The sequence below is a fragment of the Maniola hyperantus genome, chromosome 4 (genome assembly GCF_902806685.2).
Source record: "Maniola hyperantus chromosome 4, iAphHyp1.2, whole genome shotgun sequence".
NCBI lineage: Eukaryota > Metazoa > Arthropoda > Insecta > Lepidoptera > Nymphalidae > Maniola > Maniola hyperantus.
In genome coordinates this window covers 1,560,819-1,581,041 of record NC_048539.1, presented here as the reverse complement: position 1 = coordinate 1,581,041, position 20,223 = coordinate 1,560,819, and the positions used below count along the sequence as shown (strand labels likewise).

At 37.2% G+C, this 20,223-nt stretch overlaps 1 protein-coding gene across 2 annotated transcripts in view; it reads left to right on the top strand.

Annotated features, from left to right (window-relative positions):
• Positions 1-20,223, top strand: part of LOC117997115 (neuroligin-4, Y-linked-like) — a 130,967-nt gene that overhangs the window by 56,409 nt on the left and 54,335 nt on the right. The gene's annotated exons all lie outside the window — the stretch shown is intronic.

The following is a 20,223-nucleotide window of genomic DNA, read 5'->3' as shown; positions in this document are numbered from 1 at the left end:
CCTGAGGGATTTTCTAAATTTAAGAACCACTTTAGGGATGCATGGTCTGTGATAATTGTGACTGGCTTGGAACCAAAATAAGCCTGAAATTTCTCCACTGCAAAAATCACAGCTAGAGCCTCGCGTTCCGTCGCGCTGTAATTCCTTTCGTTTTTATTTAGGCTCCTACTGACATACGCAATGGGATGATCGCAACCATCGGTTTCTTGCGTTAGCATACCGCCAACACCATATGCAGAAGCATCACAATGTATTTTGAATGGTTTTTCAAAATTCGGTACCGCAAGAACAGGTGCGGTTACCAACGCATTCTTCAATGTATTAAATGCTACCTCTGCCTGTTCGCTCCACTCAAATTTAGGTGCGTTCTTTCCTTTACTCGTTAGTCTATTGAGTGGTGCAGCGATGGTTGAAAAATTCCTAATAAAGCGCCTGTACCAAGAACAAGTGCCTAGGAAAATCTTTACCTCCTGTGCAGTTTTTGGGGTCGGAAAGTTCAAAACTGCGGCAACTTTTCCAGGATCTGTGCGTAAACCAAATTCATCCACTATATACCCTAAATATTTCAAAGAGTTTCTAAAAAAATTACATTTATCAAAATTTATGAGTAGTTGGAGCGAAAAGTTCCGAACTCTGTGAATTTTTCATTTCAGCAAAAGTTTTAAAGTGTGACATAGAGGAAGGAATAAAGTTTTTCCGTTTTCCGTTTAAAGTAAAACTTATTAGTAAAACACGAGGTAAAAGATATTTTAGTAACTAACCAACACTAGTTAATTACGTCACTTGAAGTTAAAAAAGAACTTTTTATTAATTAGCACAGTATTTGGACGGACAGTAGTGTGAAAAATATTATACTGATACGGAAAACTTTTAAAAAAAGTAAAGACAGTTTAAAAATAAAATACATTCTACAATTTACTTAGCTTATACTAGCTTTACACTTTGTTGGAGGGGAAAGGGGGATATTAGCCATGACATACATAGCTAATTAAAATGGTTTAAATTTTCTGCCAAACAGCTGGTAGAAGAAGTACAGGCAATTTATTAACGGATGACTTCCAAAGTTAGTCAGTTTTCTTGTTTAGATAATACAAATTTCTGCTAAAATGTAGTCCCCATAATATTATACTAGATTTTGCGGTATTTTTAATTTTAAAAGGGGATGGTTATGTTACATTATTTATACCTTTACCTTTATTACCTTTGAACCAATTAACCAGTAATTCTAGATTCATTTTATGAGCCCGACCGCTCAAAAATTAAACATTTATTATTCAGAAACTCTGAAATAATTCCTTTGAAATTACAACCTTGAATGTACGAGGGAACTGGCAATTTCGCTAAAATTAGAGCTCGCACCGGACAAAAAAGGTTGTAACATTCTAAATAGGCTGTATAAACATCTAAAATAAGGGTAAAAAACTTTGTGGTTCATACTTCTATAAGGCTGCCAAAAATACTGTGATTATGGCATAGACACTTTTTTTTTTTTCATTTTAAACAATATACACTTACACCAAAACGTGTACATGCAAAGTTATTAAAAGCTAATTACATTTTTAAAAAAAATCACTTACCACACAAAAGTACATACTATAATCTATTTAAATAGAAAAAAATTGCTTTTATGAAAGCTGCTTCTTTTTGCACATAATTGGCACCGATTCCGTTGTCTTTCTCTAAACTAAATTTAGAGTATCTGCATCCTTTTCTTTTTAACAATGCTAAAAAGGGACAGAACATGAACTTTACATTTAAAGATTCTAAATTTTAGTGCACGCTACAAATTTAAACAGTAGGCTCGCGACTGTGCGCTAAAATCACGGGTTTTACCATCTAAAAATTAAATTTAAAACTGTCAAACTGCGTCTGTCCTTTTCATATTACATTAATAAGAAGAGTATGCGAATACTCTAAAATAAGGTTGTGCTCAGAATCAGTACCAACCTATTGCTTGCTCATTTCACGCAACTTCGTATTTAAGCCGTGCCGCCAAGCGATTTAGCGTTCCGATACGATGCCGTGTAGAAATGATGCCGCTTTCATCTTAAACTGCATCATCACTTACCACCAGATGAAATTGCAGTCAAGGGCTAAATAAAAATTAATAAATGTCCGCGTGGAATTAGGTTTTTCAAAAATCTTGTGGGAACTCTTGGATTTTCCGGGATAAAAAGTAGCCTATGTCACTCTCTAGGTTATAAACTACCCATGCAAAAATCACGTCAAACCGTTGCGACGTGATTGAAGGACAAACCAATAAACCAACAAACAAAGAGACTTTCGCATTTATAATAATACTGATTTTGAGATAGATACGGAACCCTAAAAATCAAATCAGGATACCGTAGGATGAAATTGCCATGTACTCAATTATTCTTAACGGCGCGCGGCGTTACCCGTCTACCATCGTTGCATTGCGTCGGAAATTGTATTTACAAATGTTCAAAGCCTCCCCGCTTTTTGCGCTAGCTACATTGCGGAACAAATTGCTAGCTGTGTATGCCAACTGCTATTTCTTACTCGTTCCGTAGGAATGCGTGTCAGGGGTGTCCAACTTCCCACGCCCTTAGTCATCTTGCTCTTGGAAAGTGTAAGGGTGGTAAATTGGGCGGAATAGAAATATACCCGGATACGGAATAATCTACCACCTTACAAAGATTAGAGGAAAATAATAATTTACTTTACTTGATCTATCTACCTAGTAAAGAATAGAAGCTAGCCGTCGACTCCCTTGTAATGTATATGAGGTGTTATAAATGAAATTTGCTAGATGTTAGGCAAAATTGTTTTTAATGTAACTTTTACCGGGGTCGCTTAATACATAGTGATGGCTAATAATGCTTAGTTATTCTAGCTTAATGCCAAGACTTAATTTAGATACATTAGAATGCCTTAGGTAGATAGTACATAAAATCTATGTTTTAAATTTAAGATGCCATTGGCATGGAATAGACAATGACACAGTAAAATTCATAAAATTGTTTCAAAATAAAAGCTCAGTAGTAAAGACAGGGTTCTTACTGTACACATACACTAAGAAGGTTCACTAAACTGTTCCAGGATACAAACATTTGCTTACTTGTAGGTGCGAAGACTGCAAGGTAGCTGGACGGCATCGGCCAAGATCCAAAACTCAATTTAATTTGATTCTTCACAACCGAAATGTTTCATTACAAAGATTTTCACCAAGTCTTATCCATAGAAATTAAGTTGCCAACGTGAATGTGCAAAAGAAATAAATACGAAAACCGAAAACTAAAAACGGAAACGCAAACGGAAAACGGAAACCCTGTAACAAAGAAAAACAAGATTATAATTTGTGCTGTGTGAAAATTTCGACACGTGGAATTTTCCCGATCAAACACAACTCACCTATTGAACTCCTGGCCACCAATGGTTTTTAGGAGTCCACCCACAACCCATTATCCTCATTTATTTGGGAAGGTAAAATAACTGGAACATAATTGATGAAACATTGAAATACGTTAGGATGACTAAATTTATAACTATTGTATTTTCCCAGGCGAAGCCATGGGCGAAAAGGAGTGAGATTTTCCTGGAACGAAAAAATTCGTCTTCACATGTTGACTCCAGAAAAATTCTAAATCTCACCAATCGGTGTTGCCTGACGCAACCCGAGTGTGGCCGCTCTCATTTAGTTTGATCATGAAGCCAATTCATTTTTGAATATTTGCGGAACCTAAGGATATATTATAAGAACCGTTTTGTTAATGACTTAACAATAAACAAATGATATTATGGTTTTATTTAATTATTTTGTTTTATTTTTACGACAATTGACAACGAAGCAAACGCCATCTATTGTGGCTCGAATGAACTCTGAACATCGACCCACGCGTAGTTCTGCACCTTGATGCTAGGTGGCACCAACATACTTTGAACAAAATTGATTTTTATTAAAAGCGAAACGCTAGTTAGTAGTTCAAAATTTACAACGTCACAATACTTCCCCTCCTACGAAAAGGTTCAACAGGTTGAACCACGCTGCCCTCAGCGTCATCCAACAACTACTAACAATTTGCCTGAAACAAACAAACAAAAAAAACACAGAAGTTACGCGTGAACGCACATCTACTACTAACAAGGAAAATTGTCTAACAAAATAAATATACTGAAAACAGTGTAAGGTTTTATACATTATACTTAACTACACAACCCTAACTTCTAAAAAGAATATATACAAAAAAACTTCATGGTGTCTAAGACACTTGAGTGGAAACATCTTGGCATCATTCTTCAGCTGACTGATAGAATGCGTCTAGGCCTACGGTGGTTCACTCTTTTAAACTACCATCGTAATATTTGTTACTCAACAAATACGGAAAATCTGGTTGTGAACGGGTCCATCTGATATGGCAACCGTTCTCTATCCCATTCGGAAAAATAAAACCGAATCAAAATCGGAATATGAGAAAAAAAAAACGAAATAACTCTCCTAGAAAATAGATCTCGGAACAGAATCGGAAAAATAACAGAAATGATCCATTATCTAGAAGGAAAACGAAAACAAAACACAAAACCCCCCCTTTTCGTTATCCCCAAAGTACGATATTTGCATTTTTACTTTCTCTACCGGTTGGTCTACCACAAGCATTCCAATCATCACATATTCATCCCTACATACATCCACTACATTCCTCCTCAACTGAACCATGGTAATGTTACTGTTAATTCAGAACATCACTACACTCATACAAATTCCTAATTGAATATTGATAGCTTAAATATTCAAACAGTTTAGACCAAACTAAGTAATGGCAAATATCTACTTCTTAATATCCTTAATATGCCAAGTGCCTATTGGGTGGTTGTCAGCTACTCTAACTAGTTCGTAAACCAAAGGTGACAAAACCTTGACAACCCTGCACTTTTCATACTTAGGTGCCAGCTTAGCTGCGAAAAAATTTGTAGCGTCGCTTTGTGGATAGGTCTTTTTTCACACTATATCCCCAACAGAATAGCTTGCAGACCTACGCCTTAAGTTGTAATGCGTTGCATACTCTGCATGAGCCTGAAACAAATTTCTCCTAACCTGACCAAATATGTCCTCCAAAGTTCCAAACTTTCCTGCGTATTCCTCCCTTGGAATTCCGGCCTCGTACTCCTTATCCGTGTCCTTATAGAAGGAACCATTTAAAATCGGTTCTCTAGCGTGGACAAGGAAGAACGGGGAGAATCCAGTGGATTCATTAACCGCACTGTTTATGGCGAACTGGACCTTGTACAGGTTTTCGTCCCAGGACCTGTGGTTATCTTTCACAAAAGCGGCTACAGCAGTCATAACAACCTTATTGTACCTCTCAACAAGGTTAACTTGCGGGGTGGACAGTGGTGTGTAGTGTAATTTCGGAATATTATAACGCTTAATGAGATTACGGAATTCAGATCCTGTAAATTGGGACCCATTGTCCACAATCACAGTCTCTGGAACACTATGGTTCAAAAATACAAAATTCTCTAGCGCTTTAACAACAGCGGCACCTGTGGCACGCCGTAACGGAAACAACATTGTATATTTCGAAAAACAACACGTCACCACAAAAAGAAATGTAAATCCTGATTTAGACCTAGGCAAAGGTCCGACTAAATCAGCCGAAATGACCTGAAAAGGTCTCTCGCAGACTTTAGGCTTCCCTAGCAGACCTGGAGTGGCTGATGTCGTGTGTTTATACGCAGAGCAAGTATCACAATTCTTAACGTACTCAACCACGTCCTTATACATACCACGCCAAAAATATCTGAGGGATAATCTGCGATGAGTTTTGAACACACCAAAATGACCTGCAGTTGCATCTGCATGGTTTTGTTGCATAATTCTAAGGATGTCGTTCTTGTGGACTACCTCTTTCCAGTCGAACTCACTGAGAAGCTGGTATTTACATTTACTGTAACGATATAGTTTATCGTTCAAAATACAAAAATTCGGAAAATTTGCTGGATTGATTTTACAGCCATTAAATGTTTTGTCATACCAGTCATCTACCAAAACTTGTTGACTAGAGTTATCATCACGATCACCAACTACATCTACGTGTATGAGTCTCGACAAGGTATCCGGAACTACATTATCACAACCCTTCCTATGTTCGATAACAAAATTATACTGTGATAATCTACAACCCCATCTGGCGAGTCGTCCTGAGGGATTTTCTAAATTTAAGAACCACTTTAGGGATGCATGGTCTGTGATAATTGTGACTGGCTTGGAACCAAAATAAGCCTGAAATTTCTCCACTGCAAAAATCACAGCTAGAGCCTCGCGTTCCGTCGCGCTGTAATTCCTTTCGTTTTTATTTAGGCTCCTACTGACATACGCAATGGGATGATCGCAACCATCGGTTTCTTGCGTTAGCATACCGCCAACACCATATGCAGAAGCATCACAATGTATTTTGAATGGTTTTTCAAAATTCGGTACCGCAAGAACAGGTGCGGTTACCAACGCATTCTTCAATGTATTAAATGCTACCTCTGCCTGTTCGCTCCACTCAAATTTAGGTGCGTTCTTTCCTTTACTCGTTAGTCTATTGAGTGGTGCAGCGATGGTTGAAAAATTCCTAATAAAGCGCCTGTACCAAGAACAAGTGCCTAGGAAAATCTTTACCTCCTGTGCAGTTTTTGGGGTCGGAAAGTTCAAAACTGCGGCAACTTTTCCAGGATCTGTGCGTAAACCAAATTCATCCACTATATACCCTAAATATTTCAAAGAGTTTCTAAAAAAATTACATTTATCAAAATTTATGGATAGTTGAGCCATTTTTAGTTTATCCAGAACTCTGTTTAATAAAATTAAATGGGTTTCAAAATCAGCAGAACAAATAACAATATCATCTATATAACAAAATACTATTCCATTTTCAATATCACTACAAAAATTTTGATTAAATAACTGGTCCATTAACCTCTGCTGTCGTGCTGGTGCACCGCATAGGCCAAACGGCATGACTTTAAATTTGAATAACCCTCTACCAGGAACTGTAAAACTGGTTTTTTCCTGAGAGTCGTCAGCTAACGGAATTTGCCAGAAACTTGAACTTAAATCAATCGATGATAAAAACCTTGCCTCTTTCAAGCTATCTAGAATTTGTGGAATGTACGGTATTGAGTATGAATCCCCCTTTGTCACTGAATTTAATTTCCTGCAATCTAGGCAAAATCTCCAGTCTCCATTTGCCTTTTTCACTAAAATTGCTGGGTTATTCCAAGGGCTTTCACTCGGAGTAACTACGTCCATTTCCAGCATCCTATCTAACTCTTTACTTAAAGCTTCCTTCTTTTCGGGAGAAAGTGGATATTGTTTTATTTTTATTGGCAAGGCATCACCGGTGTCAATAACATGTTCAATTAATTTTGTTCTACCCAATCCAATTTTCTCTGAAGAAATATCTAAAAATTTATTTACTACAGATTGGGCTAATTCTTTCTGTTGAGATGATAAGTTTTCAAAAGAAGTGATGGTATGAATTTGTTCATTATCAATCGCACAAATATTGTAAAATTGAGAAGGTGCCTTAATTAATTCTAAATTATCAAAAATGCCAGGGGCTAACTGAAATGTTTTCCAAAAGTCACAGCCAAAAATAACATCCGCTATTATAGAGGGTACTACAAAAAATTTTATTATGTGAGTTACGGAATTATAAGTAATCGGAATAAACATATAACCCATGCAATCAAGTTTGTCTCCATTTGCCACTGAAAATGTGGTATCAATACTGCTATGCAATTTATAACCGAATCTCAAAAAAACCTTGTGCGCCTGGTTACCCAAAATTGACGCGCAAGCACCGGAATCTAGTAAACCTGTAATCTCAAAACCGTCAACAAAAACCTTTAAATGTGGCCTAAAGTCTCGTTTATCCACTGAATACAGAACTGTGTCAGGTAAAAGGGATGTTTTGTTGTTAATGACCAAGTTCTTTACTTGTGTCTCTGCACAGTTCTTACTAATTAGTTTTTTGAATTTTTGTCCGGAGCGGGTTTACTAATCGCCTTTTTACTACAACTTGGACATGTCTTTACTGTAAAGTTCTGACGTCCACACGAAAAACATCTAATAAATTTCGGAACTGTCCTGCAAAATTTAAAGGAATGGTTACCCTTGCCGCACTTGTAACATAGTTGTTTATTTGTTTTCGAAAAATCAGTGCCTTTACTTGTATCAACCTTAGGTGCAGGTGTGACTGAAAGTGTGTTTATCTGTTTTGTCACTTGTTTGTAAGCAAACTCTGAACTTAAAGTTGCCTTACTGTTAGTAGGCTCAGAAAATAAGGCGGAACGCTGCCTCGCAGCCTCTAATTTGCGACACTTTTCCTTCAACATTGCGACAGACTTAATGTCAACAAGAGCTAATTGTTCTGAGTAAAAAGGGCGAATATTATGTAATAAAATTTGTAACTTTTGTTCTTCGGAAAGTGGTGTTGACAACCTTGAAAACATGCAAAACATTATAGCGAAATAGATAGACACAGGTTCTTCAGAGCCTTGTGTTCTTGCTCGAATTTCACCTAGCAACCTGTAGTCATAATCTACTGCATCAAATTCCTCTAAAAATAAAGTTTTCAATTCTGACCAAGACGAAACTTGACATTTGTTGCCTCTGTACCATAACAATGCTCGGCCTGTAAAAAGATGAAATGCAGAAACAAATAATTTTCCATCTGAAACGCCATAAGATCTTTTATATTCCTCAACGCGTTCGATGAAACTGCGCGGATCACCCTGTCCGTTGAAATTTAACTTCCACTTGGCAACATTTTTATCACCAGTGCAGTCAACGGCGGTACTCTCGGAATCCAGTGATTCGTCGTGAGACGACTCATTGTCAGCATCTAATCTGGAAATCAAACTCTGCAACTTTGTATGTAATTCACTCTTCCTACTTATTAAGCTGAGTTCGGAACACTGTATTCTCAAAATTCTAAAGTACAAATGTGAAGCTAAAGCTTTAGACCTACAGAGGGCATGTCTATCTTTAGTGTCAGAACACTTTTTTAATAAATCTTCTAAGTCTTGAAGTTTTTTAGTAATAACCCCTAACTCACTTTCAGAAGAGAAATCTGTCTCTAAAATTGATTCAGAAGGAATTTCCTGAATTAATTGTTTTAACTGTTTCTTTAAACCTAGCACTGTAGGTGCTGGAGTTTCGGAACGAATGGATACCTCATAACACAATTCGTCCTTCAAAAGTGAATGAAACTGGGCAAAAGTCTGTTCCATTGTGTTAAGTCAAAACACATTTAACAAAATATCGAGCTTGTGTAACTGTCTATGTTTAGCCTTATACAAATTGGTTAAACACAAACACAAAAGAAGTTATTTAAACTATTAAATATACACAAGCAAAATACACAACAAAAACAATATTCTTAAGTCTATCCTAACCTATTTTATTAATTATGTTCCTATTCCAAAATATTGTTAATAATACAAGCACATATTATTACTATAGTAAACAAAATATAACAAAATAAACTTCCCAAAATTGAATAAATGATTGTAAGGTGCAGTATCACCTTTATGAGTACACAGTGTGTTACAACCTTTACAATTACAAAAGTAAACAGGCAACAAAGTTGCAATGAACTCTGACTAGCATATTATCTTTCAAAAAAAACAAAGAGATTGTGCAATGGTTTGATGGCTGTTACTTTACACTTTTAACACATAACCTAAAATACAACAAAATCTGTTTCTAAATGTCACTTTAAACTACCAGCATTCAATTAAACTTAACATGTTTTGTGTGTGAAGTAGCTTTTATCATAACCTTAACACAGCTCTAAACAAAATTTCAACAAAATAATGAAGTATCAAGTCACTGAAAAAAAAATTGTTCATAACTTCATACTTGAACTTAATGTAATCTCTGAATATAGTTTATATATTTAGTTTCACAAGTTGTAACTCTTAGTATTTATAAATGTATGTGTGTAACTAGTTAACAGCACATAGCGTTTCAAAACTTTAATTATACTAAGTTACCGGAATTTTCAAACATAAGATGTACTTACTATTGAAAGCAATACCCAACAACAACTCAGTTAAGCAATGTTTATTACTAAACTGAAGGCAAACATTCACTTATACACCTCCAAGGTAAGTCAAATAACATAATTGAACGGCATAAGCACCATTTATAATGTGTTAATTAAATAAGAAAAAAAACCAATGTTGGACTATACTCAGAAAATTACTTAAACTATCAAACAAAATTTCTAACTATTAGTTATTATTTAGTTAGTTAACCATAAAAACAGCTTAGTGCTCTTTGCAATGTGTCACTACTTAGAAAATTGTACAATCAGCGGAGTACATTTCATAAAATTTACAAAATTTCTCAAAATATACTGAAATAACTATATAAAAAAACGTTCGGGCGCCATTTGTAAGGGTGGTAAATTGGGCGGAATAGAAATATACCCGGATACGGAATAATCTACCACCTTACAAAGATTAGAGGAAAATAATAATTTACTTTACTTGATCTATCTACCTAGTAAAGAATAGAAGCTAGCCGTCGACTCCCTTGTAATGTATATGAGGTGTTATAAATGAAATTTGCTAGATGTTAGGCAAAATTGTTTTTAATGTAACTTTTACCGGGGTCGCTTAATACATAGTGATGGCTAATAATGCTTAGTTATTCTAGCTTAATGCCAAGACTTAATTTAGATACATTAGAATGCCTTAGGTAGATAGTACATAAAATCTATGTTTTAAATTTAAGATGCCATTGGCATGGAATAGACAATGACACAGTAAAATTCATAAAATTGTTTCAAAATAAAAGCTCAGTAGTAAAGACAGGGTTCTTACTGTACACATACACTAAGAAGGTTCACTAAACTGTTCCAGGATACAAACATTTGCTTACTTGTAGGTGCGAAGACTGCAAGGTAGCTGGACGGCATCGGCCAAGATCCAAAACTCAATTTAATTTGATTCTTCACAACCGAAATGTTTCATTACAAAGATTTTCACCAAGTCTTATCCATAGAAATTAAGTTGCCAACGTGAATGTGCAAAAGAAATAAATACGAAAACCGAAAACTAAAAACGGAAACGCAAACGGAAAACGGAAACCCTGTAACAAAGAAAAACAAGATTATAATTTGTGCTGTGTGAAAATTTCGACACGTGGAATTTTCCCGATCAAACACAACTCACCTATTGAACTCCTGGCCACCAATGGTTTTTAGGAGTCCACCCACAACCCATTATCCTCATTTATTTGGGAAGGTAAAATAACTGGAACATAATTGATGAAACATTGAAATACGTTAGGATGACTAAATTTATAACTATTGTATTTTCCCAGGCGAAGCCATGGGCGAAAAGGAGTGAGATTTTCCTGGAACGAAAAAATTCGTCTTCACATGTTGACTCCAGAAAAATTCTAAATCTCACCAATCGGTGTTGCCTGACGCAACCCGAGTGTGGCCGCTCTCATTTAGTTTGATCATGAAGCCAATTCATTTTTGAATATTTGCGGAACCTAAGGATATATTATAAGAACCGTTTTGTTAATGACTTAACAATAAACAAATGATATTATGGTTTTATTTAATTATTTTGTTTTATTTTTACGACAATTGACAACGAAGCAAACGCCATCTATTGTGGCTCGAATGAACTCTGAACATCGACCCACGCGTAGTTCTGCACCTTGATGCTAGGTGGCACCAACATACTTTGAACAAAATTGATTTTTATTAAAAGCGAAACGCTAGTTAGTAGTTCAAAATTTACAACGTCACAAAAGGCGCTTGCTGAACGAATTGCTGACTGTCACGTCAACCGTAGGGCTACCTTTCCTAGATAATCTAAATATATAAAATTCAAAGTCCTGACTGACTGACTGACTTATATATCAACGCACAGCCTAAACCACTGGTCCTAGAGACATGAAATTTGGAGGGTGTGTTTTTTGTAAAGAGTATAGGTATCCACTAAGAAACGATTTTTCGAAATTCCACCCCTAAAGGGGGTAAAAAGGGGATGTAAGTTTGTATGAAAGTCTATCATTTTTAAAGTTACATCGCTGAAAATTGGTATACCTACAGGCTTTCGGCTAAGAATAAAAAATAAATAATTCACGATTTTTGAAAATTCGACCAAGGGGGCTGAAAGTTTGTATGAAAATCCGTCATTTTTCAAGTTATTTTCAAGAAAATTGATATTTGGGTTTTCGGTTACAAAATAAAAGAAAACGTAGGTACCTATTTCAGGATTTTTGAAATTCTACCCCACGCCAATTTTCTAAATTCCACCCGGGCGAAGCCGGGGCGGGTCAGCTAGTATTAGTATATAGGTAGTAGTTTACTAGGCCTAAAATATGATTTAGTAGCTGATGCCCGGGACTTCGTCCGCGTGAATTTACGTTTTTCAAAATCCCGCGGGAATTCTTTGATTTTCCGGGATAAAAAGTCACCTATGTCACTCTCCAGGGTATAATCTATCTCCATTCCAAATTTCAGCCAAATCCGACCAGTAGTTTTTGCGTGATTGAGTAACAAACATCAAAACATCCAAACATCCACACTTTCACATATAATATTATTAGGAATTAGGATTAGGATTAGGATAATTGACCTATGATGTGCCAGATATGAGACTCGTATACTACCCATCAATTTTAATTAAGTGAAAGTTAAAAATTGAATTAAGCGCAGATAAAATTCCGTATTTTCTTAACCTAATTGCAATTAGCGAGGCGAATTGACGTCAAATTGAGAAATTTTAAAGTATCAGCGACTTGATGCAAATTCTCCTACGGATCTCTTCAATTCAGTAAATAGTTCTGTGATATCACCCGGTTCAGGGTTCTGGCTGAAAATCCGCGCTGTATGCTCTTGTGTGTCAAGTCATGCAGTATAATGCTGAGCTGGAACATTTCTTCGGGTTGTCCATGACATAGTTTATTCCGGCACTTTTTCTGCTTGAGGCATGTTTGCTTAGTGGAAAAGCGCCGAGATAACCAACCCTTAGGTATAAAATGTAATGTGTGGCATAGTTTAAGAACTAAACGTTTATCTTTCTTTCTTTCATATCTGATTTGATCACCATAAAGAAATACCAAACTCTCCTCATCGCCCGCTGAGTGACTTTGAGCTTCCTTATGAGTTATGAAGCCCATGTTAGCGAATAGGTAATTTAAACCGTTAATCTTGTTAAATGGTGGCCTTGCAGATATTCGTATTTTAACCAAACGAATACAGTTAGTTAGTTAATAGCATACAGTTTCGCAAGGTGAACGTTAAAAATTGAATTAAGCGCAGTTGAAATTCCGTATTTGCATAACCTAATTGCAATTAGCGAGGCGAATCGACGTCAAATTGAGAAAGAGCAAAGTATCAGCGACTTAACGCAATTTTGTCATTGCATCTCTCGTCAGACTTTATGCAAACAGAGGTAGCTTAATTATGGAGATAAGTTCAATGTTTAAGCTATCATCGTCATGATCAATCCATCGCCGGCTCACTACAGAGCACGGGTCTCCTCTCAGAATGAGAAGGGTTTGGCCATAGTCTACCACGCTGGCCATGTGCGGATTGGTAGACTTCACACACCTTTGAGAACATTATGGAGAACTCTCAGGCATGCAGGTTTCCTCACGATGTTTTCTTTCACCGTTAAAGCGAGTGATATTTAATTACTTAAAACGCACATAACTCCGAAAAGTAAGAGGTGCGTGCCCGAGATCGAACCCCCGACCTCGGATTAGAAGGCGGTCGTCCTAACCACTAGGCTATCACAGCTTATAGAGATCTTGAGATGATATCTTACTCGATTATTATTCCGATGGGGCTCTAGCAAGTCCTTCATACCCCGACATTGCTGTAATAAAATTTTATAGTTCATATAAAAGTCTTATTACAATAAAACCATGAATTTTCCTTAATTGGTACATTTGGGAGAGTAATTGAATATTACTAAGATTGAAATAGCCTTGTGCCACAGACTGACATATATAACAAGTTCTCCCGCCCCAACTTTACTCGGATGTTATATTATCAAGAAAACCTTAGTACAAAATCTCAAGTGTTAAGATTTTAATTAGATTTTAACCTTTAGAAGAAAGGTAACATTTTGATGCACCATACAAACATTTGAACTGTAATTTGATAAATCAGTCAGTCAGTGTTCCTTCTTATATAATAACTAGCTTATGCTCGCGACTTCGTCCGCGTGGACTACACAAATTTCAAACAGCTATTTCACCCTTTAGGGGTGAATTTTCAAAAATCCTTTCTAGGCGGATGCCTACGTCATAACAGTTATCCGCATGCCAAATTTCAGCTCAATCCGTCTAGTAGTTTGAGCTGTGCGTTGATAGATCAGTCAGTCAGTCAGTCAGTCACCTTTTCCTTTTTTATATTGCTATATATTACTAGTTGATGCACACGTCGTCTGCGTGGATTCAGGTTTTTTAAAAATCGCAATGTACCTACCCTACCTCTTCAGTTTCTTTGGATAAAAAGTAACCTATCCAGGTTCTACAGGTCTTTAGCTCTATCCATGCAAAAATTCAAGTCAACCCGTTACTTTACTGTGGCGTGATTGAAGAACAGACCAACAAATTTACACATTTATAATTTCGGTAGTGTATTCAAAAGAACCTACTAGTAAAGGTTTAAAAAAAATCTTTTCTATCCTATTCTTGTGTTATATCTTGAGATTTTGCTTTTCAAAACAGTTACTAGTGAGGTATAGAATCTACGCCTATGGAAAGATCTAGGAGGATTCCGTTAATAAATAATTTGTCTATCACTATTTCATTAGAATGGCGAATAAAAATAATTGAATACTTATAAAATAATAAGATTATCATAAAAGTATACTTTATTTTTATATCGCATCATTTTTATGAGCTTTTCAAAGGCTAGAAAGGCTAGTTTTATTAAATTCCACATGGCTTTCCCGAATTTCCCAAACTGTGATAGATAACAGAGGCCGGCATCACTTTCAATTCTATCACTGACTTCGCAGTTTTATACACTGATATACAAAAATGAAAGATGCACAATTATAATCTAAATATATAAAAGGAAAAGGTGACTGACTGACTGACTGACTGATCTATCAACGCACAGCTCAAACTACTGGACGGATCGGGCTGAAATTTGGCATGTAGAATGTAGATGGCTATTATGACGTAGGCATCCGCTTTTTCAATTTTTATAGATGATGCCCGCGACTTCGTTTGCGTGGAATTAAGCTTTTTAAAAATCTCATTGGAACTCTTTGATTTTCCAGTATAAAAAGTAGCCTATGTCCTTCCCCGGGATGTTAGCTATCTCTGTACCAAATTTTGCCAAAATCAGTTGAACGGATGGGCCGAGGATGAAAGGCTAGCAGACAGACATGGGGTGCTCAACAGAGCAAAGCGGTACTTCGCGCCCGAGCATAGGCTCCTACTCTATAAGGCGCAAGTCCGCCCTCACATGGAGTACTGCTCCCACCTTTGGGCTGGAGCACCCCAGTACCAACTCCTTCCATTTGATCGGATCCAAAGGCGGGCTGTTCGACTTGTGGACGATCCCAAACTAACCGCCTCGTTGGAAAGCCTGGAGCACCGCAGAGACGTTAGCTCTCTATGCGTGTTCTATCGCCTGTATAATGGGGAGTGCTCTGAAGAGCTTTTTGACCTCATTCCACCCTCTTTTTTCTACAACCGCACCGCGCGCCACCGTAAGGAATTTCACCCCTTTATGTAATAACATCTCGTTGTAAAATGTTTCCGCAAATAAAGAATCTTTGAATCTTTGAATCTTTGAACCCTCACCATCTGGGTGTCTGGTGCACTTCGACCGTCCGCTGCGCCAGATCCTTCTTTCCACGCACGTGCAAACTGTGGAACCAACTCCCATCGGCGGTGTTCCCACTAGATTATAACATGGGGTTATTCAAGGGGCGGACCAACAAATTCCTAAAAGGCCGGCAACGCATCGGCGGCTCCTCTGGTGCTGCAAATGTTCATGGGCGGCGGTAATCACTTAACATCAGGTGACCCGCCTGCTCGCTTGCTCGCTATATCTATTAAAAAAAAAAAAAAAAAAAAAAAAAAGACAGACACACTTTCGCATTTATAATATTAGTATGGATGGTAATTGGTATAGAATCCTTCGTGCGTGAGTCCGACTTGCACTTGGCCGGGTTTTTCGTACACTTTTTGTGAGTTTTGAGGTGTATCTCATGATTCGTATACCAATGGTTCCATCCTCCGGCCCGTAGCGTCCCATTTGCCAGGGATGGCTACTTTAGGGACCTAACGATGAATAAATATCCCATTCGCCCCGTTACGCTTTAGCCTATTTCCTTTGTCTCTCTTAAAGGACAATATGCTTTTTTTTCTATTCGTCAAAGAAATCTTTGATATATTGAATTGATAGAAAGGAAAGTCAGTTAAATCTTTTAGAAGTTACATCATTCCAAACCGGTACAAACCGGTACGAACCGGTATATTGTACCTACTTTTTAAGTTTTTTTTAACCTGTTGAACCTGATGAAGTAGGGCGGGCATAAGTAATGAAAGCAACTAGAAATCAAAGCGTGAAGCTCACCCGACTTTAACACGTGTAGAAACAAAAGTTATTTTTTACGTTGTAGTGGTTTTGGAAGTCGGATTTTTTAATTGTTTTTTTTTATGTTTTCATAATATATTAAGAGTACACAATGCCGAGTTTATTTTTTTATCAAAAGTTTTGGCTCCACGCTCGGTCTGTATGCGTCAAGCTTTAGTAACCACGGACCGGTTTGACGGTAGAACAGGGAACAATAAAAGAAGAAAAGGGGAGGGAGCAAAAATAAAATGAAACAAATACCTACTTTTTATAGATATGGCTCCAGCTTCTACATTCGTATGCAAATTGAACGACTTTCACTGGAGACCTCAAGACAACGGTTGCTTTTAGGGATCCGTAGTAAAACTAGGAACCCTTATAGTCTCACCATTGATTAGCTCTATCATTGAACTATGTCATCAACACAATCAGTACCCTTATTATAAATGCGAAAGTGTGCAAGCAAACCAACAAACAATAATCGTTTGTTAGTTTGCTGGTTTATTAATTTGTTGGTTTGTCCTTCAATCACGTCGCAACGGTGCATCGTATTGACGTGATTTTTTGCATGGATATAGATAATGACCTGGAAAGTGACATAGGCTAGGCTTTTTATCCCGGAAAATCAAAGAGCTCAACATGGGATTTTTAAAAATCTAATTTAAAGTCGCCGGCATCAGCTAGTACTTTTTATAAAGAGGTGAAGTTGTAAGTTTGTATGTAGGGTGTAATCTCTGGAACTAAGGATCCGATTCTAAAAAATCTTTCACTGATATATTATAGCAGAAGAACTATTCCACTTTACATTTTTTTCCTATTTCTTTTCATGTTAGTTCTTGACACTTGTTGGGATCTCCCTGGTGATAAGTGATGATGCAGTCTAAGATAGATGCGGGCTAACTTGGAAGGGGTATGACAGATTTTATTAAACCCATACCTTCTCCTCCTCCATCGGTTTCTAGACGGCATCGTACCGGAACGCTAACTCTCTTGGCTCGGTTTTGACGCGGGTGAAAACAAGCTTCCCACCAGCAACACCAGAGACAATTTAGAATACGAGATATATTTTGACGACCTCCCTGGCGCAGTGGTGAGCGCTGTGGTCTTAATAGTGGGAGGTCCCGGGTTCGATTCCTGGCAGGGGTTTGGAATTTTATAATTTCTAAATTTCTGGTCTGGTCTGGTGGGAGGCTTCGGCCGTGGCTGGTTACCACCCTACCGGCAAAGCCGTGCCGCCAAGCAATTTAGCGTTCCGGTACGATGCCGTGTAGAAACCAAAGGGGTATGGGTTTAATAAAAACTGCCATACCCCTTCCAGGTTAGCCCGCTATCATCTTAGACTGGATCATCACTTACCACCAGGTGAGATTGCAGTCAAGGGCTAACTTGTATCTGAATAAAAAAATAGAAATTTTCTTAAATTGCCGCTGCCAGAAATCGAACCCGAGACCTGAGGTCGTTAAAAAATGAGAATACCTTGTTGAGCTGCAGGTATGGATACGCTTTCTGTATCTGTATGCAAATTGAACGACTTTTACCCGAGAATTCGAAACCTAACTACAACGGTCGCATTTTACAATTCAGAACCGTGGTTCCGATACAAGGGAAAATATATCGCTTGAGAGTTTTCTGCTGTTTGCCTAAATAATAAATTTCGCTCCTCGTTTCCGTCTGGATTTAGCGTTGAACATTCTTATATTTTCCTGTTTTGGATTTCAGAACAGCTTGTACAAATACGGTAAAAGTAAAATAGTTTAAGCAGTAGGTAAGTAGTTTATGTTACCGCAAGACGTCGGGCAAGTTTCTATCCTTATGTCGTCGACATCCCATCTACACGCACGAAACGTTTTGCGTCATCATTATCATACGCATGGATGGCTAAGGTTTGGAATACTCTTCCATGATATGTGTTTCCTACCAATAATTACAACCCGGGTATCTTTAAAACAAGAGTGAATCTTCTAGGTGAATGGTCACTTTCCATCAGGTGTGATTGTGGTCAAGCATTTGCCTATAATGAATTAAAAAAAACTTGATTTAATAAATAAATAATAATAAATAAATAATAAATATATCTTTATTTGCAAAAAAGGTTTGACACATAAGACTTTGACCACTGGCTCCCAAAGAAGTATAAACTGTGTCATGGGAGCCAGTGCCTTCCGTGTTACATAAGCTTTTTTTAATTTACAATACAATTATTGAGTATCTAACTATTACTTAATAATAAAATCTAAATTAAACAATAAAATAAGATAAATAAGTAAAATAAAATAGAATAAAATAAAAATTCACATGGCGTGTGTATATGCATATGTGTGTGGGTGTATGATTGTGTGGGTGTGTGGGTGTGTGTGTGTGTGTGTGTGTGTGTGTGTAAGTAAGTGTGTATATTATTTTTACGTAGAAATGTGGTGTGCACTTAAAAGTTCTTCAATACTCACATAACTAAGGTTCTTGAGGTAGGAAACTATTTTTGTTTTTGCCGAGTAGTTGTTAATATTATTAATTGTGGTTTTCCTATCAATCGCTTTATATAATAAAGGTGCTAAGAAGGCAAAGTGGCGTTGAGCCAGCGCAGTTTTTACTGCTGGTGTTGGGTATCTAGTAACTCTTTTAGATAATGGTGAAGGATAACATAAGAAAATATGTCCCTCTGGAGTCTGGAGTCACAACAGTGACTCTGAGGGAAATGTTTTTCGCGCAGAGATTCACGAACGCAATTTACCCTTGAGTGCAGAGCAGGCAGATACTTTGAGTATATGAACTATGAACCATAACAACACAGTCAAGGGCAAACCCTGTCATCAGAAAAAAAACCGGCCAAGTGCGAGTCAGACTCGCGCACCGGGAGTTCCGTACTACAATCGTATTTAATTGCCATTGTGCACGATAAATCAAAAACTATTATGTCCAAAAATAAATAAAAATCTGTTCTAGAATGTACAAGTACAGCCCTTTCATATTATGATACCCCACTTGGTATAGTAATCTTACTTTGAAAGTTCAATATAGCAATATTTGTTCATGAACACATTTTAATTTTTTTCTTGTGATGTAACAAAAAATTCACGCTTTTTAGATGTTTCCCCTCATGTCTGCTGGACCTGCCCTCCTGCCGAATTTCATGATTCTAGGTCAACGGAAAGTATACCCTATACCCAGTGGCGTGCACAGGGTTTGAAGCCAGGGTAGGCATTAGTTTGGTAGGAACCTGTTCACTGGCAGGTCGTAATGCAAAATATGCATTGAGCTTACAACTGGGGTAAGCAGTGCATTTATGCCTCTATGACCTGCACGCTACTGCCTATACCTAGGTTTCTTGGCAGACAGACAACAAAGTGATAAGGGTTCCGTTTTTCCTTTTGAGGTACGGAACCCTAAAAAGTCAGGGAAAACGTTTTATTTACGCTCCCCTACTCCAAAAATAAGCGTAAAAATATGTAGATGTAACTGTCTTGTCCCTGAAAACGCCGCCTCTTTTTATTCCGGGTGATACCATTCGTATAATATCGAAAGCATGGACTTGGAATAACTAGATACCGCAAACTACAAACCATAATATTACCGTCCGTCCAGGCGTGCCCAAAATAGATAAAGTGCTTATTATTATAAGTATACTAGCAGATGCCCG